Here is a 26,462-nt window from a genome sequence, read left to right as displayed (position 1 = left end):
GCGCTCCTCACTTCCCAGACAGGGCGGAGGCTGGCAGAGGTGCTCCTCACATCCCAGACAATGCAGGGGCTGACAGAGGCACTCCTCACTTCCCAGATGAGGTGGCAGCTGTGCAGAGGCCGTCCTCACTTCCCAGACAGGGCAGTGGCCAGGCAGAGGTGCTCCTCACTTGCCAGATGTTGGGGCTGCAGCTGGGCAGAGGCGCTTCTCAGTTCCCAGATGGTGGGCAGCTGGGCAGAGGCACTCCTCACTTCCCAGATCGGGGGGATGGTGGGCAGCCGGGCAGAGGCGCTCCTCACTTCCCAGACAGGGCAGCGGCCAGGCAGAGGAGCTCTTCACTTCCCAGATGGGGCGGCAGCTGGGCAGAGGCGCTCCTCACCTCCCAGATGGTGGGCTGCTGGGCAGAGGTGCTCCTCACTTCCCAGGCTGTGGGCAGCTGGGCAGAGGCGTTCCTCACTTCCCAGTCACACTGGCGGCCAGGCAGAGATGCTCCTGCCATCCCAGTCAGGGAGGCGTCCAGGCCGAGGTGCTCCTCACTTCCTAAACAAGGCAGCAGCCAGGCAGAGGTTCTCCTCACTTCCCAGATGGGGCAGCAGCCGGGCAGAGGCACTCCTCACTTCCCAGACGGTGGGCAGCTGGGCAGAGGTGCTCCTCACTTCCCAGTCAGGGCGGTGGCCAGGCCAAGGTGCTCCTCACTTCCCAGACAGGGCAGAAGCCAGGCAGAGGTGCTCCTCACATACCAGTCAGTTGGCGGCTGGGCTGAGGCTCTCCTCACTTCCCAAATGGGGCAGCCAGGCAGACGGGCTCCTCACATCCCAGACAGTGGGCAGCCAGGCAGAGGTGCTCCTCACTTCCCAGATGGGGCGGCGGCCAGGCAGAGGCTCTCCTCACTTCCCAGATGGGGCGGCGGCCAGGCAGAGGCACTCCTCACTTCCCAGAGTGCATATGTCTTTATGGTGGAATAATTTATATTTCTTTGGGTATATACCCATGTTGTGGGATTTTTAAGGAATCAGAGAGACCGATGGGATTCAGGAGGATATTTATAATTATTTAGGTGCACTGGCCCAGTCGGATTAACATCCAAAGGACTGAGCCCCGAACAAAGAGTTAAGTTACCTTTTAAGCATTTCATGGGGGTGGAGTGGGGGGAGATCTGTGCAGGGGGAAGCATACTACAGAAGTGAGAAACAAAGACAATCATTCAATTGAGACATGCATTACATCATTTCTTACTTTTCAAGGAAAAACATGTTTTGCAACTTGAGTGTATCTGTCTAGTGACCTAGCAGCTGCACAGCTAGGAAAACAAAGTCTTCACAATGCCTTGGAAGGCAGGAGAGATAAAGCTCACTAGCCACAGAAAAACAGGCAGTTAGTTTTTAAAGGACTCCAGCTCTTTCTCTTTCTCAGGAGGAGTTAGGTTTTCTTATATACAACTGAGTTTCTGCTTACACACTTTAATTTCTTTCAATTCCTGTTCCATTCCCCTTTTTGGTGCTTTTTATAACAGAGGTGTTAATAGGAAGCACTACTGTTTGCCACCTTTTCGTGGAGATGGGCTTCTTCTTCTATCGGCAGCAGCTGATATCTGGTAAATACCACCAACTGCACGATAGTGTGTCAGGCCACTATTGCCTCCGTAGTTGACTGAATGCTCCTAATAAACAGGGGTAAAAGGCAAGGGAGGATGAGGCAGATGCCAAGAATAAGTAAGAACCCACTAATGAGGGTTTTGAATCCTCGAAAGGCTAAGAACCATCCTCCAAACAAGGAATCCAGGGACCAACTGAACCGAGTCTGAACTGGAACATGGGCCAACTTGCACATTGTAGCTGTGATTTCCATGAGAGCTCAGCCATTATCATTGATTTCTAGGCAACAGTTGGTTAAATTAAATTTTCCACATACTCCTCCTTCCAAGGCTAAGAGGTAATCTAAAGCCAATCTATTTTGATACATAGCATTCCTCATTTGTGTTGCTTGTATTGCCAATAAATCTAGTGCCCTTGATGTTTTATTGGTTATGATTTCAAGGACTTCCTGCAACCTTATGATGTGCTTGAGCATACAGATGGGGGTATGGTACCCCCATGACCCATCTTGCACCCAGGTAGCCATCCCATAGAATTTAATGATTCTTTCAGTAGGCCATTCATTATCTTTCCAGTCTCCTATGACCACATCCTTTTTGATATTTGTGTCTATTTTTGTGATTATGCTTCTTCTAATTCTTTTATTTTAATCATAAACTGGATATCCTAAGAGTTCCTCTTTTAGTATATGCAGAAATGGTAACAACATTAGTGTATGTAATAGAAACATGCTTACACTACACATGGGCATGGCAAACCTTCCTCTGGGTATAGACATTTGAAGCATTTGCAGTAATAACATAACAACAGAACAATCAGTATTGACAGGATTATAACTAGGCTTATAAATTGTATCCACATTTACTTATCCAGAGATGGTCCTCTTAGCTTTGGCTATGTGTAGACTAGTCAGCTTCCTGGATGTGACTAGAGCAGAGCTTGCAGGATCCTCAAGCTTCAGCCGTGTGTAGACTGACCAGCCTCCAGAGTGGTCAGAGCAGGGCAGTTGTCCTTCTTACTGGTAGTTGGGTTTCACCATAGGACCATTCGGGTGGGGCAATCTGGGTCTTGTTGGCTAATCCACTGATTGTCATTGAGAGTTACTGCTGCCACTGGCTGTAGCTGGCTATGGTGAATCCAAGGTGTGACACCTGCAACTTTAACAACAGTGGGACCAGACATGATCACAATATAGGGCCCATCCTATAAGGGCCCCAGCGTTGTTGGATTCCACCTTTAACCCAGACAGAGTCTCCCAGCTTATGTGGATGCACTGGGTCTGTTAGACTTATAGGTATCCTTTCCTTTACCCAGCCTTGCACCTCCTGCATTGCCACTCCCAAAGCCTAAATCTGTCTTCTAAGGGTTAGCTCTCCTAACTCCTTTAAATCCCCTCTAATTGGATTAATGATTGGGGGTGGCCTTCTGAACAATATTTCATAGGGCGAATATCCAGTTTGTTTTCTAGGCATACACCTGACCTGGAGGAGGACCACGGGCAAGACCTGATCCCATCATAAGTGAGTTTCCTGGCAAAACTATTTTAGTAGCTGTTTGAGTGTCCAGTTTATCCATTCCACCTTCTCTGAACTCTGTGGTCAGTAAGCTGTGTGCAGTTTCCATTTGATCTTTAAAAGTTGAGTCACCTGCCTGCCTGCCTTCCTTCCTTCCTTCCTTTCTTTCTTTCTCTCTCTCTCTTTCTTTCTCTTTCTTTCTTTCTTTCTTTCTTTCTTTCTTTCTTTCTTTCTTTTCTCTCTCTCTCTCCTTCCTTCCTTCCTTCCTTCCTTCCTTCCTTCCTTTCTTTCTTTCTATGGTCTCCCTCCGTTGCTGAGGCTGGACTGTACTGCCGTGATCTCGGCTCGCTGCAACCTCCCTGCCTCGGGCTCCCGTGATTCTCCTGCCTCGGCCTGCCCAGTGCCTGGGATTGCAGGCATGCGCCGCCACACCTGACTGGTTTTTGTATTTTTGGTGGAGATAGGGTTTCGCCGTGTTGGCCGGGCTGGTCTCCAGCTCCTGAGCTCGAGTGATCTGCCCGCCTCGGCCTCCCGAGGTGCTGGGATTGCAGACGGAGTCTCGCTCAATCAATGCTCAATATTGCCCAGGCTGGAGTGCAGTGGCGTAATCTCGGCTCGCTACAACCTCCACCTCCCAGCCACCTGCCTTGGCCTCCCAAAGTGCTAAGATTACAGCCTCTGCCCGGCGGCCACCCTGTCTAGGAAGTGAGGAGCATCTCTGTCTGGCCGCCCATCGTCTGGGATGTGAGGAGCCCCTCTGCCCGGCCGCCCCGTCTGGGAGGTGAGGAGTGCCTCTGCCCGGCCGCCACCCTGTCTGGGAGGTGAGGAGCATCTCTGCCCAGCGGCCATCCTGTCTACAAAGTGAGGAGCACCTCTGCCTGGCTGCCACCCCGTCTGGGAAGTGAGGAGTGCGTCTGCCTGGCCACCCCGTCTGGGAAGTGAGGAGCGCCTCTGCCCGGCCACCCCGTCTGGGAGGTGAGGAGCGCCTCTGCCCAGCCGTCCATCATCTGGGAAGTGAGGAGCACCTCTGCCCAGCCGCCCCATCTGGGATGTGAGAAGTGCCTCTGCCCGGCCGCCACCCCATCTGGGAAGTGGGGAGCGCCTCTGCCCGGCCGCCCCATCTGGGATGTGAGGAGCGCCTCTGCCCGGCCGCCACCCCATCTGGGAGGTGAGGAGTGCCTCTGCCTGGCCGTGCTGTCTGGGAACTGAGGAGCGCCTCTGCCTGGCTGCCCTGTCTGAGAGGTGAGGAGCGCCTCTGCCTGGCAACTGCCCCGTCTGGGAAGTGAGTAGCACCTCTGCCCAGCCGCCCATCGTCTGGGATGTGAGGAGAGCCTCTCCCCGGCTGCCCTTCATCTGGGAGGTGAGGAGTACCTCTGCTTGGCCGCCCCATCTAGGAAGTGAGGAGCGCCTCTGCCCGGCCACCCTGTCTGGGAGGTGAGGAGCGTCTCTGCCCGGCCGCCCCGTCTGGGAAGTGAGGAGCACCTCTGCCTGGCCGCCCATCATCTGGGAAGTGAGGAGCACCTCTGCCCAACCGCCCCGTCTGGGATGTGAGGAGCGCCTCTGGCTGGCCGCCCTGTCTGGGAAGTGAGGAGCGCCTCTGCCCGGCCACCCCGTCTGGGGGGTGAGGAGCACCTCTGCCCGGCCGCCCATCGTCTGGGATGTGAGGAGAGCCTCTCCCCGGCCGCCTTTCATCTGGGAGGTGAGGAGCGCCTCTGCTTGGCCGCCCCGTCTAGGAAGTGAGGAGCACCTCTGCCCAGCCGCCCATCATCTGGGAAGTGAGGAGCGCCACTGCCCGGCTGCCCATCGTCTGGGAAGTGAGGAGCGCCTCTGCCCGGCCACCCCGTCTGGGATGTGAGGAGTGCCTCTGCCCGGCTGCTGCCCCGTCTGGGATGTGAGGAGTGCCTCTGCCCAGCTGCCACCCTGTCTGGGAAGTGAGGAGTGCCTCTGCCTGGCCGCCCCATCTGGGATGTGAGGAGTGCCTCTGCCTGGCTGCCCTGTCTGGGAACTGAGGAGTGCCTCTGCCTGGCCGCCCCGTCTGAGAGGCGAGGAGTGCCTCTGCCCAGCAGCCACCCCATCTGGGAAGTGAGGAGCGCCTCTGCCCGGCCACCCTGTCTGGGAAGTGGGGAGTGCCTCTGCCTGGCCGCCCCATCTGGGAAGTGAGGAGCACCTCTGCCCGGCCGCCCATTGTCTGGGATGTGAGGAGCACCTCTGCCCGGCTGCCACCCTGTCTAGGAAGTGAGGAGCGCCTCTGCCTGGCCACCTCATCTGGGAAGTGAGGAGCACCTCTGCCCGGCTGCCCTGTCTGGGAAGTGAGGAGCGCCTCTGCCTGGCCACCCCGTCTGGGAAGTGTGGAGCGCCTCTGCCCAGCTGCCCCGTCTGGGAAGTGAGGAGCACCTCTGCCTGGCCGCCCCGTCTGGGAAGTGAGGAGCACCTCTGCCCAGCCACCCCGTCTGGGAGGTGAGGAGCGCCTCTGCCCAGCCGCCCATCATCTGGGATGTGAGGAGTGCCTCTGCCCGGCCGCCACCCCATCTGGGAAGTGAGGAGCACCTCTGCCTGGCTGCTGTGCAATCTTCCAAGTGTGAAGCAACAGCCTTTCTGCAGGTGTACCCAACAGCTCCGAAGAGACAGCAACCATCGAGAATGGGCCATGATGACAATGGCGGTTTTGTTGAAAAGAAAAGGGGGAAATGTGGGGAAAAGAAAGAGAGATCAGATTATTACTGTGTCTGTGTAGAAAGAATTAGACATAGGAGACTCCATTTTGTTCTGTACTAAGAAAAATTCTTCTGCCTTGGGATGCTGTTAATCTATGACCTTACCCCCAACCCCGTGCTTTCTGAAACATGTGCTGTGTCAACTCAGGGTTAAATGGATTAAGGGCGGTGCAAGATGTGCTTTGTTAAACAGATGCTTGAAGACAGCATGCTCGTTAAGAGTCATCACCACTCCCTAATCTGAAGTACCCAGGGACACAAACACTGCGGAAGGCCGCAGGGACCTCTGCCTAGGAAAACCAGAGACCTTTGTTCACGTGTTTATCTGCTGACCTTCTCTCCACTATTATCCTATGACCCTGCCACATCCCCCTCTCCAAGAAACACCCAAGAATGATCAATAAATACAAAAAAAAAAAATGTTGAGTCAACTGTTGTACTACTTCTGCCACAAATGCAGGACCATTGTCTGATCCTATGGTTAAAGGCTATCCAAACCTTGCTATATGTCTTTTAGTAGCAGCTTTGTCACCTCTCATGCCTTTTCAGTTCTGTTAGGGAAGGCCTCAACCCACCTGGAGAAGGTGCGAACAGACACTAGCATATACCAGTAACATTCTGCTTGAGGCAACTCGGTAAAGTCTACAAGCAGGTTCTCAAAAGGCACAGCTCCCATTTCCTGAATTCCTGGGGGTTGAGTGGGTTCTTATTTTGGATTATTCAGGGCACAGGATAGACATACATTGTTCATAAACAGCACAGGTGTTTGCAGAGAGCCGTGGCACATAGAAGTGTCAACCTATCAGTCTCTAGGGCCATCCTTCCAATGTGTGTTCCTTGATGGATCTGCTTCACAAACCTTGGGGCTATTGTCTCTGGGATGGCTAGCCTCCCATCAGAGAACAGCCACCATCCACTTTTAATATACTTCCCTGTTTCCTGCCTAAACCAAGCTTTTTCACTTGAAGAGTAATTGGGTACCTCTGGCAAAGGGGGCTCTATAAGGAGAGGCATTGCTAGAGTTCTTTTTACAGGTAAAGCCTTGCTCATTGCTGCCTGCCTAGCCTCTGGGTCCACCTTTCTGTTGCCCTGAACCTTATAGCTTTTCCCAATTTGGTGTCCTCTGCAATGAATGGCAGCCACCTTCTCTGGAGCCCATAAGGCTTCTAATAATTGTAGAATTTCCTTTTTATTTTTTATTTCTTTTTTCTCATAGTCTAAAGTCCTCTCTCTTTGTATGTCACCCCATGGGTGTGCAGAGTTGCAAAAGCATATTTTGAGAAGTATATATATTTACTTTCTTCCCCTTGGCCAATAAAAGTGCTCTAGTTAATGTTATTAATTCAGCCTTCCTAGTAGAAGTCCCAGAAGGTAAGGCTTGAGCCTCGACCACCAAGTGTTGTGTCACTACTGCATATCCTCCATATCACACCCCATGTGTTATGAAACTGCTACCATCAGTGAAGTATTCAACATCTGGGCTCTCCAAGGGGGTATCTCTGAGATCTTCCTGGCTTGAGAACACTTTGCCCACTGTATTTATGCAACAGTGGGGAAGGTCCTGCTAGCAGTGAGGTAACTCACCATCCTTCCAATCAGGTTCTTCCACAGGCTGCAGGGTAGCTGGGTTCAAGGTATTTACAGTCTTAATGTTGTCTAGGGATTTGCACACAGAAGCCCTTGATACTTCAGCATTCTAGAGTTGGACAGCCAACGATGTTCTCTTTGCTCCATTAAGGTGACTACAGTGTGTGGCACCTGAATTATTAACTTCTGACCTAGGGCTAGCTTGTTGGCATCTTCTATAAGGGTCGTGGTAGCTGCCAATGCCCTGAGGCAGTAGGGCCAATCTAAGGCCACCAAGTCCAGTCTTTTGGATAAGTATGGTACCAGCCAGTGCCAAGAGCCCAACAACTGAGTTAAGACTCCAACTGCCATTCCCTTTCATTCATCCACATACAAAAAGAAGGGCTTTTTTATATCTGGCAATCCTAGTGCTGGGGCCTGGATGAGAGCTTCCTTTATACCCTTGAAGGCCTTTTCCTTTTCCTTTTCCCATAGGAGGGGCTCTCTTTACCCACCTTTGGTAGCCTCATATAAGGGCCTTGCTATAAGGGAGAAGTTTGGAATCCAGATTCAGCAGAATCCCGCCATGCCTAGAAATTCCCTGCTGCCTTGTAACTGGGGTTGATAATGCACATACAGCCTTCTTGCATGCACTTCCAAGCCTGCACTGGCCTTGGGATACCATGAATCCTAGATATCCAACCTCTCAAAAACAGACTTGTGCCTTGTCTTTGGACACTTTACAGCCAGCTTCACATAGCAGGTGAAGAAGCCTCTCTGTTCCTTGGAAGCATTCCTCCCTCGTGGGGGCAGTGAATAACAAGTCATCAATGTATTATAATAGCACACAATTGTCACTAGGTGGAAAAAAAGCCTCAAGATCTGTAGCCAAGGCCTCCTCAAAAATGGTAGAATTCTCAAACCCTTGTGGCAGCCTTGTCCAGGTATATTGTGATTTCCCCCACTGGATAGCAAATACAGGCTGACTTTGAGGAGCAAGCCTCAAACAAAAGAAGGCATCTTTTAAGTCCAGACACATGAACCAAGTGGCATCAGCATGAATCTGTCCCAGCATTGTATATGGGTTGGGCACTATGGCATGAATAGTGACAGCAGCTTTGTTTACTGCCCAGAGATCCTGCACTGGCCTGTATTCCCCATTTGGTTTGTGCACGGGTAACAGAGGAGTATTCCATGAGGACTTGCATTTTGCTATAATCCCATGCATATAAAGCCAATTTAGATGCTTTGTTATTCTATCAATTGCCTCTCAGGGTAGTGGGTATTGATGGACTTGTACTGGGGCAGCATGAGGGTTAAGCTCTACTACCATTGGGGTCTGTTTAGAGCAAGTCCAGGGGGGTTGTCCTCAGCCCCCGCATATTACCCACATATTACCCCGTATTACCTGCATATTGTGTAGGTCTGGCTCTGGCAGCCTCCTGTACACAGTTCTTAGAGCCACCATTCCTCAGCCCTTGGGGCAATTAGAGTCAATACCATTGCCTTTGGCTTCCCTATCTCTGGGTCATATTCCTATTAGGTGTAAAGGAAATTTGTGCCTGCAGCTTCTGGAGTAAGTCCCTTCCTAACAAGGGCACTGGGCAATTTGGCATATATAGAAAGTCGTGCTGCACCTCCTGTTCTCCAATAACACATCTCCTGGATTTGCAAAAAGGTCTCTTTTCTTTGGCCCTGGAAGCCGCTACGATAGTAGCACAGTTATTTTTAGGGGGGGCTAATTGGGTGAGTTACCACAGAGAAATCAGCACCAGTATTGACCAAAAAATCCATTAACCACCCCCTACTTCCATAGAGACCATAGGCTCCCCTAAAAAGATGGAGCCCAGTCTGTCTCAGTCCTCAAAATTCTTGGCCCCTGCTAAGCCGATCAGATCGGGATCTGCCTTTGAGGTGCCATGACTAGCAACCAAATGCTGCACTCAGATGTTAGACCATTCACCATCATTTCCATCCTTTTCCTATCCAGGGCACTCATCTTTCCAGTGGCCCATTTGCCTGCACCTTGCACATTGGTTCCTGTCCAACCAGGTCCAGCTTTCTTCTCCCAGTCTTGTTTGCTTCCTTCCTCAGCCTCTGCCTTGGCCATGCCTTCTAGCAAATCCAGGGTTACTTTCTGCTAGTGCAGCAGCTATAAATTAAGCTGTCTCCTTGTTCCTACTTCTGTTTGTTCTTTCTTCCTTTCTCTCTGCCTCTTCCTCCCAGTTTATGTATAATTTGTTTGCTATTTCCATGAGTTCACTAATATTTTCCCCAGCAAAGCCTTCCAGCCTCTGAAGCTTTTGTCTTATGTCTCCCTGTGCTTGACTGACAAAGGTCATATTTGTCATATTTTGGTTTTCAGGAGCCTCTGGAATAATTGGAGTGTACAGCCTATATACCTCACAAAGCCTTTCATTGAATGCACTTGGGCTTTCAGTGCACTTCTGATATTTTACTCATATTCATTGCTTTCCTTCCTCCTGCTTTTATCCCATTCAGGAGTGCCCTTTTATATAGCTGCAGCTGTTCAATGTCCCTTGCCTCATTTGGGTCCCAGTTAGGGTCATCATTTGGGTATTGCTCCTCAGCGAACTGGCATGGGTTAGGGGTGGCCTCTGGGACTTCCTTTTCTAACCAGCTGAGAGCTGCCTGATTAACTCTCCTATGCTCCTCTGTATGAAATAAAGTTAGCAAAAATTGTTGACAATCTGGCCAGGTTGGATTATGTGTCATAATAATAGAATTCACCAAATCAATGAGAGCCTGAGGCTTTTCTGTATAGGAGGGTGTGTGCTGTTTCCAATTTAAGAGATCAGTAGTGGAGAAAGGCTGATGAACATAATGCCTAGGACCACCTTCTATCTGCCCCTGGTCATCAAAAACTTGTGTCCTGGTCTCTCAAAGTGGCATCTGCAAAGCCCATGGTTGGCCAGAGCAGAGGTGCCTAGCTGCATCACCCTTTCCATCTTCTTTGTTTTTTTCTAATGGGGGCTTCTGTTCCACTTGGTGGGGAGACTGAGCCTCACTTTCCTCCGAGCCCGACTCTTCAGATGCTCCCAACTCTGCCTCCTGTGTATTCTTGCCAAAAACAGGCAGACTGGCACATATGGGGGGCAGACATTCCATTTCCTCAGGTGGGGCCTGAAGAACTGGTTTCAGCTGAGGCTTTGGGGATTCCTTTTCCTGGGAGATGCTAGGGACTTTAGGTTCCTCTGCTTCCTTTGGTTGGGCTGCCCCAAGCCACTAATGCCTTGCAATATCATAGGCAGGGCTGTAGCCACTTGGGGTGAGTTTGTGCCACATTAAGCCAAGAGTCTACATAGGGAAACTGGCCTGGGTATCCTGGTTGTCCTCCAACTCCAGTGACCACCTTAAACACACAGCCAATTAATTTCCTGTCTATTGTACCTTCAGGGGGCCACCCCACTTTGAAAGTAGGCCTATCTATCTCACAGTATGTCCTTAATTTTTGAGCATCAAGTTCAATCCTATAATCACCTCTAAATCCTTTTTTAAAATTATTTATCATGCATTCCAAAGGAGTCAATTTTGATGCTTTTCCTCCCATTTCCTCCCTTGGGGCACACTTTTGCTCTCACTTTCACTCTCAGATCCACCAGACCAGGTCCTATTACAGGAGTTTTGGACAATGCTTAGCCAGGAACATGCCTTCCCCTGTCACAGCCTGCTGCAGCTGTGGAACTGGTCCTATCAGCCATATGCAGTATCCTGGGTCTGATTTCCCCTGCTCTTACCTTGGAGCACACAGCCCGTGCTAAGGGTTCTGTGCCTCCCCACATCACTCCCCGTGTTGGCCTCTCCAAAGACAGTCTCTTTCACACACCTCCCCTGCCCCAGGACTCCTCATCAGATGAAACGAACCTCTCTCATGTCCTGGGTGGGTTCACATGCACCCACACACTCCCAGTTGTGGTGGCAAGCCATTCTTGCCACCTTGCCAGCAAGCTCTACTTTGCTGCACTTGCTGTTCTATTGGCCCCTTTCCTCCCTTTTTCCAGTTCCTGTCTCCAGATCCAGTGAACCACTTTCACTTTGTTAGTGGGGACACAAGTTTCATCCAAATTGGCAAGCCACTCCTGCTGCCCCCAACCACTCTGGGTTGGATTAGTGGTCATTCCCCAGGAGGTGATGAAGCTCCCCTTCATCCTTATGGGACGGGCTTCCCTGCCTTGGGCCCTTGCTCCTTACCACAGCCCCTGAAGTGCTGGTATCATCCTGCAGCCCCATCCTCAGTTCTGTTGTGCTGCTGGGCAGGATGCTGGGATGTGGGAAGAGCTGGTTTACATCTGGGTGAAGCTCCCACACAGTGCACCTTGGATGCCAGGTCTCCCCTGGCCCTGGGGCTCTAGTCCCACAGGCAAAGGAGACAGTAAATCTGTCATCTGCAATCCCAGGCAAGTTCCTAGAAAATGTTGTGGGATTTTTAAAGAATCAGAGAGACCAATGGGTGTCTGATTCCTTAAAAGCATTTTGTGAGTAGGGGGAGATCTGTGCAGGGGGAAGCATACTACAGAAGTGAGAAAAAGAGAGTTATTCAATTTAGACATGAATTACATCACCCAATTAAGAGGTTGCCGGAAGATGGTAATTCTGTTTTTAGTTCTGTTAGGAATTGCCACTCTGCTTTTCACAATAGTTGAACTAATTTATACTCCCACCAGCAGTGTATAAGCATTCTCTCTTCTCTGAAACCTTGCCAGGATCTGCTATTAACTTTTGTGTTTGAGGCAGTCTCACTCTGTCACCCAGACTGAAGTGCAGTGACAAAATCTTTGCTCACTGTAACCTCTGCCTCACGGGTTCAAGTGATTCTCATGCCTCAGCCTCCCGAGTAGCTGAAACTACAGATTTACACCACCATGCCCCACTAATTCTTGTATTTTTAGTAGAGATAAACTTTCATCATGTTGGCCAAGCTGGTCTTGAACTCCTGACCTCAAGTAATTCACCTGCCTCAGCCTCCCAAAGTGCTGGGATTACAGGTGTGAGCCACCATGCCCAGCTGTGATGAGCATTTTAAAAATATTTTTGTTAGTCACATATTTGTTTTGAAAAGCATCTCTTGTTTTTTTTTTTTTTTGCCTACTTTTTAATGAGGTAGTATATTGTTTTCTTGTAAAGTTGTTTAAGTCTCTTTTTTTTTTTTTTTTTTTTTGAGAGGAATTCTCACCCTGTCACCCAGGCTGAAATGAAATGGTGTGGTCTCAGTTCACTGCAACCTCCGACTCCTGGGTTCAAGTGATTCTCCTGCCTCAACTTCCTGAGTAGCTGGGACTACAGGTGTGTGCCCCCACACCTGGCTAATTTTTGTATTTTTAGTAGAGACATGGTTTCACTATGTTGACCACGCTGGTCTTGAACTTCTGACCTCATGATCCACCCACCTCAGCCTTCGAAAGTGTTGGGATTATAGGCGTGACTCACCAAGCCTGGCATAAGTTTCTTAATTCTGTATATTAAATCTCTGTAAGAAGAATAGTTTGCATTTTTTTTAATTTTGTAGATTGGTTAGTCTCTTGATATTTTCCTTTGCTGTGAAAAAGCTTTTTAATTTAGTTAGGTTCAATTTGTCAATTTTTGCTGTTGTTGCAATTGCTTTTGGTATCTTTATCATGTAATCTTTGCTAGTTTCTATGCCTAGAATGGTATTTTCTAGGTTATTTATCTTGCAGGTTTTTTTTTTAAGTTTTGCATTTAAGTCTTTTATTCATCTTGAGTTGATTTTTATATATGGTGTAAGCAAGGGGACCAGTTTCAATCTTCCATACAGTGCTAGCTAGTTATTTCAGCACCATTTATTAAATAGGAAATTCTTTTTACATTCCTCTTGTCAGCTTTGTCAAATATCAGATGACTGGAGGTGTGTGGCATTATTTCTGGGCTCTCTATTCTGTTGCATTGTTCTATGAGTCTGTTTTTTGTTGTTGTTGTTGTTGTTGTTTACCAGTATAATGTTGCTTTGGTTACTGTAGTGTAGTTTGAAGAGGAGCAATGCAATGCTTCCAGCATCATTCTTTTTTTTTTTTTTTTTTTTTTTTTTTTTTAGACAGAGTCTCATTCTGTTGCCCAAACTGGAGCACAGTGGTGTGATTTTGGCTCACTGTAACCTCCACCTCCCAGGTTCAAGCAATTCTCCTGCCTCAGCCTCCCAAGTAGTTGGGACTACAGGCATGCATCACCATGCCCAGCTAATTTTTGTATTTTTAGTAGAGATGGGGTTTCACTATGTTGGCCAGGCTGGTCTTGAACCCCTGACCTCCTGATCCATCCACCTCAGACTCCCAAAGTGCTGGGATTACAGGCATGAGCCACCGCAACCAGCCAGCTTTGTTCTTTTTGCTTAAAATTGACTTGGCTATCAGGCTTATTTTGGTTCCATACAAATTTTAAAATATTTTATCATTTTGTTAACAATGTTTTTGGTAGTTTGATAGGAATAGCATTAAATCAGTAAATTTCTTGGGCTGTTTGACCATTTTAATGATATTAATATTTTCTATTCATAAGCATACAATGGTTTTCCATTTGTTTGTGTCATCTCTGACTTCTCTAAGCAGTATATTTTCATTCTTGTCACAGAGATCTTTCACTTCCCTGGTTTGCTGCATTCCTAGATATTCTATTCTTTTTGTGGCAGTTGTGAATGGGATTATGTTTTTGATTTGGCTTTTGGCTTGATATTGTTGATGTACAGGGATGCTACTGACTTAGTACCCTGAAACTTTGCTCAAGTTGTTTATCAATTTAAAGAGCTTTTCTGCTGAGACTGTAGGGTTTTGAAGATATAGCATCTTATCACCTGCACATAGGGATAATATAGTTTCACTTTCTTTTTTCCCGTTTGAATGTCTTTTATCTCTTCCCTGATTGTTTTGGCCAAGACTTTCAATTCCATGTTGAATAGGAGTTTTGAGAGAAAGCATTCTTGTCTTGTGCCAGTTTTCATGAAGGAATGCTTCCAGCTTGTGTCCATTTAGTATGTTTGCTGTAAGTTTGTCATACATAGATGACTGATTATTTTGATGTATGTACCTTGAATGCCTAGTTTTTTGAGGGTTTTAAACGTAAAGGATGGTAAATTTTATTGAAAGCTTTTTAAACATCTACTGAAATAACCTTGTGGTTTTTGTCTTTAGTTCTGTTTATGTGATGAGTAACATTTGTTAATTGTATGTTGAACCAATTTTTTATTTCAGAGATACAGCCAAGTTGATCATAGTGGATTAGCTTTTTGATGTTCTCCTGGATTTGGTTGTCCAGTATTTTGTTGAGAATATTTTCATCAATGTTCATTAAAAATATTGGCCTCAAGTTTTCTATTTCTTGTTTTATATTTGCCAGATTTTGGTATCAGAATAATGCTGTTTTTATATAATGAGTGGGAAAAAGTCCCTTTTTCTCAATATTTTGAAATAATATTAGTAGAAGTGATACCAGCTCTTCTTTTGACATCTGGTAGAATTCATCTGTAAATTTGTCTCATTCTTCGTTTTTTTTTTTGGTGGGTAGGGTATTTCATACTAATTCAGTTTTGGAGCTTGTTATTGCTATATTCAGGGATTCAATTTCTTATTTGTTCAGTCTTTGGAGGATGTATCTTTGCTCCAAGGTTACAATCCTCAAGCTTGGCCTAGATTAACTCTCTACTTATATTTATGTTGCCTCAGTTTTTTCCTTTTAGGTAGACGTGTTACTTAGAATGTGCTAGAGCAGCCTGTATGAAGGAATCTCCCCTTTGATTGTACTGTGCTTGCTGTAACACCCAAGGATGCAGAGTCACGTTGATCCCACCTAGAATCTGCACATAAGGTCTGGCCTCTGCCTGGGATTTACAAGACAGGGCTGTACTTTGGATTGAGAATGTACTGAAAACCAACAGAAGGCATTTTCTGCATTGTTAGATGTCAGCGTAGACATCTTAAAGCTCCCCTTTGAGAGTGTGGCTCTTTAAGCTTTTCAATCTTGTTCAGTGACCTGCTACAGTTTGTGAGAGGCTCCAGGTGTAAATAGAATCTGATGACAGAATCCATGAGTATAAACAAGCATCTTAAGAGTGAGAAATCAAGGCCACAAAGTATCCAGAGCCATGACCACAATGATACTTACCTGTAAATTGTGATATTGGAGTACAGTATTCTTGTCCTTCTTCATACCCAAGGGCTCACAAATCAGGATAGGTGATCCAGGTTCTGGAGCTCCACCATGGCAGTTCCATTTTCTATTTAGAATCAGCCTGAGTTTCTCCAGCCTGGCTTATCACTGGGCCATCAGCCCTGGGTCACTGCGAACCCTCTCACAATCACCTAGGTGTTTTAAAGACATTTGAGGATGTCCAGGGCAGAATTGTGTCAGGCTGACAAGAGTGTAATCACTCTTCTTCTGCTTCTGTCTTGGTGTAAGAGAAAGGAATCATCCTGTGTTTTTTTCTCCCTCATACAAGAGATAACTTTGGTTGGTACCCAGACGAGAGTTTCTCAAGTTTTCTGGTACTTGGGTGAAAGACAAAGAGGAGGTCTTGTGACTCAAACAAATAAACTAATTGCTTTTATTTCATATGGTCATTCAAAAAATGGATGAAGCAGTCATGGTCCCTACCATCCAGGAGCTTTTAGTCTAGACTAGCAACTGAATACATGGTTGAATTAAGCATTATATTATTAGTACGGTGAATAGATGTTTGCAAAAAAAAAAAACACAAAACTTTGAGCCACTTTTTTTTAATATTGGCGTGACTTCTGATGTTATTATCTGAAGGGATATTTATGGACTGAAGAGTTGTTGTTGTTATTTGGGTTTGTTTTACTTTTCTAAGAATGCATATTTAACTCCTAATAAAATTATCCTAGAAAACTTTAAAAGATTCATTTAAATTCCTTATTAGTTTATGTTATAAAATTGACAGGGCAGTGGCAAAAATAGATGAAAGTTACGTAAACTATGGGATTTAAGTTTCTCTTAGGTAAGCTTAGGAAAAACAGAACTGGAAATACTCCAGTGGCATAAAGAACAAATTTTACATAGGTTCCTCTCCCTGCCCCAGTTCTGATCAGATTCACCCTTTTTGGAGACCTTGTAGGTCTGTCCCAACTCTGGAGTATTTTCTTACAAAACTGATTCATAAAGATTCAAGTTTTGGCTGGTAAATCCTGCTGACTTTCTAGAGCGGTTGATCAAAATATCCTGAAATCCAAAAGCAGATACATAAGAAAAGTAAAGTATACATTTTAAGATCTTAATTTCTAAATTTTGTATTAAAACCAGTGCTTACAGAAACATTCCATTTAGCAACTTGTTTTCTATTCCTGCGGATCCAGTAGTTGCTCTGCAAGTCATAAACAAGTAAATATAAACAAAAAAATTCTCTAAACTACATTAAACTCTTTTTATGTCTTTATTTCTTTATATATCTTCATCTGTCTATATTTAGCTTTTAGTTTATTGGTTAAAATTGGTGATTGAGAAACAGGAAGAAATAATAATTCTGGGCCCTTTATCTAAATCCTGAGAATTATTGAAAACTTAGTATGAACTCTGAAGGTGTTATTAGGATTTAATCACATAGTGTGTTATTCCCAGCACAGTGCTCTGTTACATACTCTTGAGAACATAGTGCCACTTAATAAACATTGCATTAGTTCATGTGTACCTGTTGTTTTTTAAATGCAGACTTATTCAGACATTGTTGCCTTCTGTGTCCTCTGTAAACTTTAAGGAGCCAGCAAAGAATATGATACTTTAAGATGAAGTTATTTTGTCTTTATTTGTACCAGAAATATTTGTGTTGTGACAAGAGTGCTGAGTGTAAGGGACACTGTGCTGTGCCTGTTTTCTCTAACTAATGCTAATAATGAGCCCAGGGGGAGCAATATCAGCATTGACAGGGGACTTTTTTGAAACACCCATCCATGGACCCTTTCCAAACCTGCAGAATCACGTTACATAGAGTGGGGCCAACATTACCAAGTGATTTTTGAGCTCATTAAGGCTTGAGAGGCAATGCTTAGCTAAGTGGCTATCAGCCCAGGCTTCTCATGAGGATTATGTGGCCAATTTGGAGACATCTCTTTACTCTCCACAGGCTCCACACGTTCTGCGTAGTATTCTAGGTGAAAGTATTCACACTGTTTTAATTGTGTCTCATGTGACTCTAAGGTGAGGACAGAATCAAGTGTGAGGGGTTCAAGATACATTCATAAGAGTTAAGTTTCACCTTTACACTAAAAGGTGGTCACAGAGTCTGTTCTGTTTGGGTTTGATAGGGAGAGGTCAGTGTCACCCATATTTCCATTACTGTAGCAGAAATTGCTGGTGTTTGCGGCAAGGGCGAGCACCTGAAGACAAAAATAAAGAAACATATTTTTATATTCATGGAGCAGCTCATTGTTCCTGAATCTCTGCTGTTATAAAGGACAGAAATGGGTGGGCTTTTTCTACAGGTCTTAGTTCTTTTTTCTGTGGGTGTGAGACCAGCAGGTAAACAGGTGGTGCTGACAACTTTAAAGGAATTTTCTCAAGATGCAGGTGTAACTTCTCCAGAGAATGTCATCTGAAAAGGATTTCCAAAGAAGGCAAAAGAGGAAAAATGGCTTTTTTTCAGCTAAACATGTGTCAGATGAAGAGCTGTGTCCACTCTGCCTCCCGGATTGCCATGCGTTTAGTCCTTGCAAACCTTTACTTCTCTACTTGTGTTTTTTTTCCCCTAATGAGTTTGTTTTAACTACTTTAAAAAATTCTTGTGATAGTCAAGGGTCTCTGCAAAATAATTCTCTCCTATAACCCAGAGTCTTCTCTACACTCTCTAAATCATGGCTTCTTATATGCCATGTGGAATTCTTACCATGAATTCATAATCGGCACTATTAAAAATGTTCCCTTTGTTGCTGTTGAAATGGGAAGATATGGATATTCAAGATTCCTATTGGGGGAAAGCTGGGGTCCTTAGTAAAAATAGAGAACATGTAATGTTGAGGTTTCATCTGTTTTCTCCATTAACTCTATGCAGAACAGGACTAAGAAAATGCTTATTTAAACAGGATAGCATTTATTACCCAGAAAGTTCTGAAAAAAAATTATTGAGAGATACCCACTCTCTAGGGTGCTAAAGAAAGACTACTTTAAATTGTTATTAAAAATTACAGAACATAGAAGATATCTGCATCTTGAACTCTGCATAAAACTGATTTTTCTGTATGGTTAAATTCAGACTGTACTTTTTGAGGGGCAATATCTCAGCAGTGGTGATGTGTTCTTCTGTGTGCATCAGCACATCATAAAAATTGATCCTAGTGCAGTTGATTTTACAATTTACTTAAAGAGCTCTCTGAAATATTTATTTCACTATAGAGTTAATTATTTTTCTCTTTATTATTAAGTATCTTTGTGTAGCTAAAGAAGAGCTGTGCATAAACCATGACATTTAATATGGCAGCTGCCTTTCTTTCTTAGGTTTTCTTTACAAATATCTGTCTTTGAAGAATGAAGACTCTTGTCTTTGTTTCCAGGCCAGAAAAATTGGGTAAAACACAGGGTCTTTCACTTACTAGATGTTTGATAAAATATTCTTTTTCAGCCAAACGCATTGGCATTACTAGTGAGCTTGTTAGAAATTCAGAAACTCAGATTTTATTCCAGATCTTCTGGAAAAAAAAATCTGCACAAGATCTTCAGTTTATTGTACATATTAAAACTTGAGAGGTGCCTTCTAACTCAGCATGTCTTTTTTGTCTGAAAAATATACACAACTCATTCTTTATGATGCAAATATAGCACTAAAAATGTACATGTTTGTGTTTATGCCTTTAGTTTTATACTTTATTATTCATAAAAGTATCATCTATGCCCTGGTGTTGTGGATCTTATACCATTCTCTTCTCACAGAGTTAGAGAATACATTAGAGAATATTTCTGTGTGGAAAATTGTTGGATAATTTTAGTCATTCCTATAAGTCAGAACAAATTTTCTTTACTCTCTCATTTAACCATAATTCAAATGATAAATTTTGCCCATTGACACTTGTAAATATGTGTGTGTGTGTGTGTGTGTGTGCGTGCACGCATGTGTTTTTTAGGGGCCGTTGACATTTAGGGATGTGGCCATCAAATTCTCTCTGGAGGAGTAGCAATGCCTGGACACTGCTCAGCAGGATTTGTATAGGAAAGTGATTTTAGACAACTACAGAAACCTGGTCTTCTTGGGTGAGAATAACTCTAATACACAATTCCTTATATACCCTAAAAGTTTCATTTCTCTATTTTGTTGAATAATTTTTGGTAATTTATGTTTTGCATACAGGAATTTCTGATCTTTGTTTTTAAAAAATCTTGAGAAATTATCTCTGTAGAAAAAAATTTCTTCAAGATGTTTTATCTTGGCCTGAATGTTTTACTTTCCCAAGCTGGTCTGTATCCTTCACTCCAGAGTAGTGGTAATTTCAAAAATTTAGTAGTATAAAATATTGTTGCCCATAAGTTAAAATCTATTTGCCAGCACTTATTTTTGATTCATGAGTACTGGGTGGTGAAATTAAGGAGCTACAAATTTAAAATATTTTCTAAATGTTAAGAACTTTCTGTTATTAAATAGTAGTTTGGGATTAATTTTCTGGAATATTCTATTACATCCTCTTTACTAAGCACGGTACTAGGTTGGTAATTAAAGAATAAGAGCAAGATTCATGTTATTTATTTTTAATAAAGCAGGTATTGGTTTCTCTAAGCCAGATCTGATCAACTGTCAGGAGCAAGGAAAAGATCCCTGGAATATGAAGAGACACGGTATGGTAGCCACACCCCAGGTAGGTGAGACTAAATGAAACAGTTGACATAGATGAAAGGTTGGAAGATTAAAAAAAAACAAAAGCCAGTCTCTACAGTGTGATTTGGGAAGCTCTGTTCCAAAGCAAATAGTTTCTGGGAAGCCGGAGGTGTGTGTGTTTCATTTTGTTTTTCTCACATAGGGTCATCTTCTGTCTTATGCCTTTAAATTCTCTAAGGATTCTACTTTCCCTTCATCGATCTTTCTTCAAGTTCACAGTGAGAGCCAAAGTCCTCTTCATGGCACATAAGAGACTGCACAATCTGACTGCTTTTCCATTGTTTTGGGGGACACACAAATATCTGCATGATTTTGAGAACTTTATGTTAAACTATTATTTTAGTTATCTTTTTGCATCATGTCTAAAATGTGTGAGAGTAGTGGTCTCTGTTCTGCTGGTTTTTATGTTAATTTTCTGCACATTCCCTCCTGTTTTTATTACTATATTCTTGAAATATAGTTTGAAATTATAAAGTATGATGTCCCTCTGCTTTGTTCTTTTTCCTCAAGATTGCTTTGGCTATTCAAAGTTTATTGTAGTTTCTTGTAAATTTCAAAATTATAGTTTCATTACTGTAAAAAAAAATTTCACTGGAATTTTGATGGGAATTGTGCTGAATCTATAGATTAGAGAATATGATACTTTAACAATATTTATTCTTTCCATAAATATGAAATATTTTAAAATTTATTTGTGTCTTCTCTAATTTCATTGATTTATAGCTTTCATTGTTAAGATTTTTTACCTCTTGGGTTATATTTGTTCTCAGAAATTTAGTATTTTAATTATATTTTTAAAAAGATTGTTTTCTTGGCCAGTACCGTGTCTGAGGCCTGTAATTCCAGCACTTTGGGAGGCTGAGGCGGATGGATCACTTGAGTTCAAGAGTTTGAGACCTGTCTGTCCAACATGATGAAACCCCATCTCGACTGAAAGTATAAAAAATTAGTCAGGTGTGGCAGTGGGCACCTGTAATCCCAGCTACTCAGGAGGCTGAACAAGCAGAATCACTTGAACCCAAGAAGTGGAGGTTGCAGTGAGCAGAGATCACATTATTACACTCCAGCCTGGGCCACAGAGCAAGACTCTGTCTCAAAAAAAAAAAAAATTAGTAAAATATTTTTTATTTCTACTGTATCCAATAGCTTGTTTTAAGTGTATAGAACAATAACTTATACTTTTATGTTAATTTTATGTTTTGTTAATTTACTGAGTGTATTTATTAGACAAATTTCAATGTACTGTCTATGGTTTTTTATGTATAAGATTATATATTCCTCAAACAGCAACTATTTACTTGTCTTTGATTTCAATGGCTTTTAAAAATGTTTTTTATTCATTATTCTGCCACATACTTCCAGTGCTGTGTTAAAATAGAAGCATTGATAATGGGCACAATTGTTTTTTATATTGGTGTCCATGAATTTGAAAAAGCAAACAACTCATTATATTTTCATATACTGATTTCAGGAGGTAAAGATCTGCTTTTGTTGGGTCCCCAGGGTTCTGGGATGCCCTCTGGGTTTGTAGTGGAGTTGGGTTGTAACTTGGTCGCCAGGCTGCTGGGTCTGCTCTAGGGTCCACATTTAGATGGCTTGTTACAAGGGGCTTGGGTGGTTGTAATTCCCATTTGTTTTCTTTTTTCTTTCTTTTTTTTTTTTTGAGATGGGAGTCTTGCTCTGTCTCCAGGCTGGAGTGCAGGCTGGAGTTGCTCGGCTCACTGCAACCTCTGCCTCCCGGGTTCAAGCAATTCTCCTCCCTCAGCCTCCCAAGTAGCTGCGACTACAGGTGCGTGCCACCATGCCCAACTAATTTTTGTATTTTTAGTAGAGATGGGGTTTCACCATATTGGCCAGGATGATCTTGATCTCTTGACCTTGTGATCCACCTGCCTCGGCCTCCCAAAGTGCTGGGTTTTTTTTGTTGTTGTCGTTGTTTGTTTTTTAACAGATTAAATATCCTTCAGGACTTTTATCTGTGGAGCAGACTCTAGGGCAGCTTTCTGCAGTCGGGTCCATATATAGTGGCCCTTATATCAGGATGCAAATGAGTATGGCTTTCACTGAGTACCAGAGAGGATTTCCTCAGGTCACTGTGCAGGTTTCTATGTAGGCAGAACTGGCCATGAACTGTTACCCATGGAGCTGGAACAGAGTCATTGAACTGCTTCAGGGACCACAGTAAAAACCAAGGTCTGTAGGCCTGCCTACATGGCTACAAATGGCTGTCTTTCTCCAGGTCTCTGGAAGGGCAGGGTCTCTACCAGACTGTAACTGGGAGAAGTTTGGGACGGTTACAGAGTAACTTCAGAATTCTCAGTGTGACCAAGTTGGTTGGGCCATTTCTTGGTCTGTAGCCAAGACCAGAGGTCCTATAGTTTCCCACCAGAATGAGGACCTGCTCTCTGAAAAGGAATGCTCCTCAATCTTGGGCTTTAGCAGAATTTCACAACTGCCTCCCTAAATATCAAAGCTGTCTCAAAGGCACTTATTTTTGAGGTGAGGTCTCACTTTATAACCCAGGCTGGTCTTGAAATCCTGGCCTGAAGCAATTCTCCAACCTCAGTGTACCATGTATCTTCATTACAGGTTTGAGCCATGATGCCTGGTTCTCTCATAAAGGAATTTATGTAAAGAATGGCTGAGAAATGTTCTTGCTGTGGGAGGGATAAGCAAATAGAGCACTTTTCATTTTTTCATCTTACTGATGCTTCTTTTCCTATACATTTTTACTTGCTATTTTCTATTTCAAACTTATCTGTAATTTTAGATTCAGACATTTAGGACAATATGTGAGAATTTACATGTTTTGTCTAAAGTAATTTAGATAATTGGTAGACACTCCATATTTACTAAAATCGTTACTTATAAATTTAAATTTGCTGTAGGCAAAAAAATAAGATTTTCACCTATTTTCTTCCATATATCTAAATGATAACATAATTTATTGCTAAATATTTGTTTAATATATCAGAGGCTCTAATTATATTTGGCAAAATATATTTTTTAAAATTTAGCAATGTAAGGCTATTCTTTGCTTCTAAAGTTGGATTACATCAGTTTTATTTTGTGTATGAATAGCTTATATTTAAAACATAAAAGTTATCGTGGCTGGGCATGGTGTCTCACGCCTGTAATCCCAGCACATTGGGAGGCTGAGGCGGGCAGATCACCTGAGGTCAGGAGTTCGAGACCATCCTGACCAAAATGGAGAAATCCCATCTCTACTAAAAATACAAAATTAGCTGGGTATGGTGGCACATGCCCGTAATTCCAGCTACTCGGGAGGCTGAGGCAGGAGAATCACTTGAACCCAGGAGGCGGTGGTTGTGGTGAGCCAAGATCATTTCCATTGCACTTCAGCTTGAGCAACAAGAGCAAAACTCCATGTCAAAAAAGAAAAGAAAAGAAAAGAAAAGAAAAGTTAACACTTGCTTCTTTCTTTCTTTCTTTCTTTCTTTCTTTTTTTTTTTTTTGAGACAGAGTTTCACTCTTGTTGCCCAGGCTGGAGTGCAATGGTGTGATCTCAACTCACTGAAATCTTCGCTTCCCAAGTTCAAGCAATTCATCTGCCTCAACCTCTCGAGTATCTGGGATTACAGGTGCCCGCCACCACATCCAGCTAATTTTTTTGTATTTTTAGTAGAAATGGGGTTTCACCATGTTGGCCTGGCTGGCCTCGAACTGCTAACCTCAGGTGATCCACCTGCCTTGGCCTTGCAAAGTGCTGGGATTACAGGCATGAGCCACCGTGCCCGGTCACTAGGTTCTTTTAAATGCTTATTTATTAAAAGTTTCTTGAGGCCCGGCATGGTGGCTCACACCTGTAATCCCAGCACTTTGGGAGGCCGAGGCAGGCGGATCACGAGGTCAGGGGATTGAGACCATCCTGACTAACACAGTGAAACCCCATCTCTAGTAAAAATACAAAAAGTTAGCCGGATGTGGTGGCGGGTGCCTGTAGTCCCAGCTACTCAGGAGGCTGAGGCAGGAGAATATGCGTGAACCTGGGAGGCGGAGCTTACAGTGAGCTGAGATCGCAACACTACACTCCAGCCTGGGTGACAATGCGAGACTGCATCTCAAAAAAAAAAAAAAGTTTCTCATCAGGATATTTTATTTATAATTATACTGCATATTCCCTGAAATTTTACTGCCAATGATTCAAAATACCTACCTTTGATGAGTACACAGTTACAGTCAAATACTGTAGTTACACAAATTCTTTTTTAATGGTTTACTAATGTTGCATACCAAATTTTATCAGTAAACCTGTCTCTTATTGTGCAGTTTTATATTAGTGGTTTTTTTCGTGTAGGTTTCTTAACATCAGCTTGTTGTGTTTTGGGGTTGTTTTTATGTATTACAATTGTAGTCAATTTGCAATTCTGCTTGTGCACTTTAAGTCAATGTGAGGTTTAATTAAGAGATAAATCAGCCATATGTCTATCACAATCAGATTATATATGTATGTTTGTTTATCTATAAATATGACCCCAATATTGGTTATGGTTTATCTTGTGTATATTGTTTCTTAGCTGATTTTCAATGGTCGTTTTATCTTGTCTAAGTGAGTAGTCATGGAAATATTTTCACCATTTCCTATTTTCACAGTGTGTTTAATGATGAATATATATTTCCTTTGTGTAAGAGAAACACTTCCGGGATTTGAAGGTAATTTTTGGAAAGAGTTATAATTCTGTATTATTTTCAGTTTTTCCTTTAGAAAATTAATTGTTGTAAAAACACACAACATAAAATTTAGCATCTTAAATCTGTTCAAGTGTACATTTCAGGACCAGACATGTGGGTGGCTCGCATCTGTAATTTCAGAAATTTGGGAGGCAAAGACAGGAAGATCACTTGAACCCAAAAGTTTCAGACCAGCCTGGGCAACATATGAAGATTCCTTCTTACAATTTTTTTTAAAAAAATAACCAAGTATGGTCGTGTGCACCTGTGGTTCCAGCTACTTGGGAGACTGAGAGGGGAGGATTACTTGAGCCTTGAAATTTGAGGCTGAAGTGAGCCTTAATTGTGCCACTTCACTTCAGCTTGGGTGACAGAGTGAGAACCTGTCTCAAAACGAATCTGTACATTTCAAGCATGTTAAGTATATTCACATTGTTGTGCAAAAGACTTCTAAAAGTTTTACATCTTGTGAAACTAAAACCCAGTACCCATTAAGTAACAACAACGCATGTACCCTCTTCCCAGCCCTTGACAAACACCCTTCCAATTTCTGTTTTTATAAGTGTGACTACTTAAGATATCTCATGTAAGTGGAATCATGTGGTATCCATCATTTTGTTTCTGGCTTATATAGGTGACATAATACTTGGAAAGCTCATCTTAAAATGTGACAAGATTTTCTTTCTTAAGAATAATATTTCACTGTATGTATATGTCACATTTTTGATGTGTTCATAAATCAAGAGACATCTTAGTTGCTTCAGCCTTTTGGCTTTTGTGAATAAATCAGTGTTCAAATAGGTCTTCCATGTCTTGTGTGGCATATTTTGACTATAGATTCATAAATGGGATTGCTATATTTGATAATTCCATTTTTAATTATTTGAGAAACATGACATTTAAAAATAATGACTGTATCTTTGTTTTCTACTAACAATCAACATAGGTTTCATTTTTATTGCATCATCAACAGATTTGGTGTGTTTAAAATTTTATAGTGGCCATTGTAATGGGTGTGAGGCAATTTTTTCATTGTTATTTTTGTGTGTTTCTCTACAAAGTATTAATTTTCTGTGTCATTTCAAATGTTTTTTTCTATATGTGTATCTTTTCTGATGAAAATTTTGTTCAATTATTTGCTCATTTCTAAATCAATTTAGCTTTATTGTTCAATTTTAAGAGTGTTTATATATTCTGAATATTAACTCCTATCACATGTGTTTTGCAAATATTTTCACTTGTTTACTAGAGGGCATTTTTCACTCTATTGAATATTTTTTTAATGTGCAGAAATTTTGAATATAGTGTGCTTACATTTTTCTGTTTTTTTTCTTTGTTGTTCATGCATTTAATGTCATTTCTAAGAAAATGGTGCCAAGACCTATATCATCTCTTTTTTCTATTTTTTTCTAAGGGATTTGTTATTTTTTTATGTTTAAGTTTTTTATTTGTTTTTGAGATGGAGTTTCACTCTTGTTGCCCAGGCTGGAGTGCGATGGCATGATTTCAGGTCACCACAACTTCTGCCTCCTGGGTTCAAGCG

At 43.2% G+C, this 26,462-nt stretch overlaps 2 pseudogenes; both read left to right on the top strand.

The window, feature by feature from the left end:
- The first annotated feature begins 176 nt into the window (after positions 1-176).
- Positions 177-8,014, top strand: LOC134807009 (uncharacterized; annotated as a pseudogene).
- Positions 8,015-11,958: 3,944 nt separating this feature from the next.
- LOC100613281 (zinc finger protein 708-like) overlaps positions 11,959-26,462 on the top strand; it is a 33,710-nt pseudogene continuing 19,206 nt past the window's right edge.

This window comes from Pan troglodytes, chromosome 20, assembly GCF_028858775.2.
Source record: "Pan troglodytes isolate AG18354 chromosome 20, NHGRI_mPanTro3-v2.0_pri, whole genome shotgun sequence".
Classification (NCBI taxonomy): Eukaryota; Metazoa; Chordata; class Mammalia; order Primates; family Hominidae; genus Pan; species Pan troglodytes.
The sequence above is the reverse complement of the archived record's forward strand: the minus strand, read 5'-3'. Positions and strand labels throughout refer to the sequence as shown.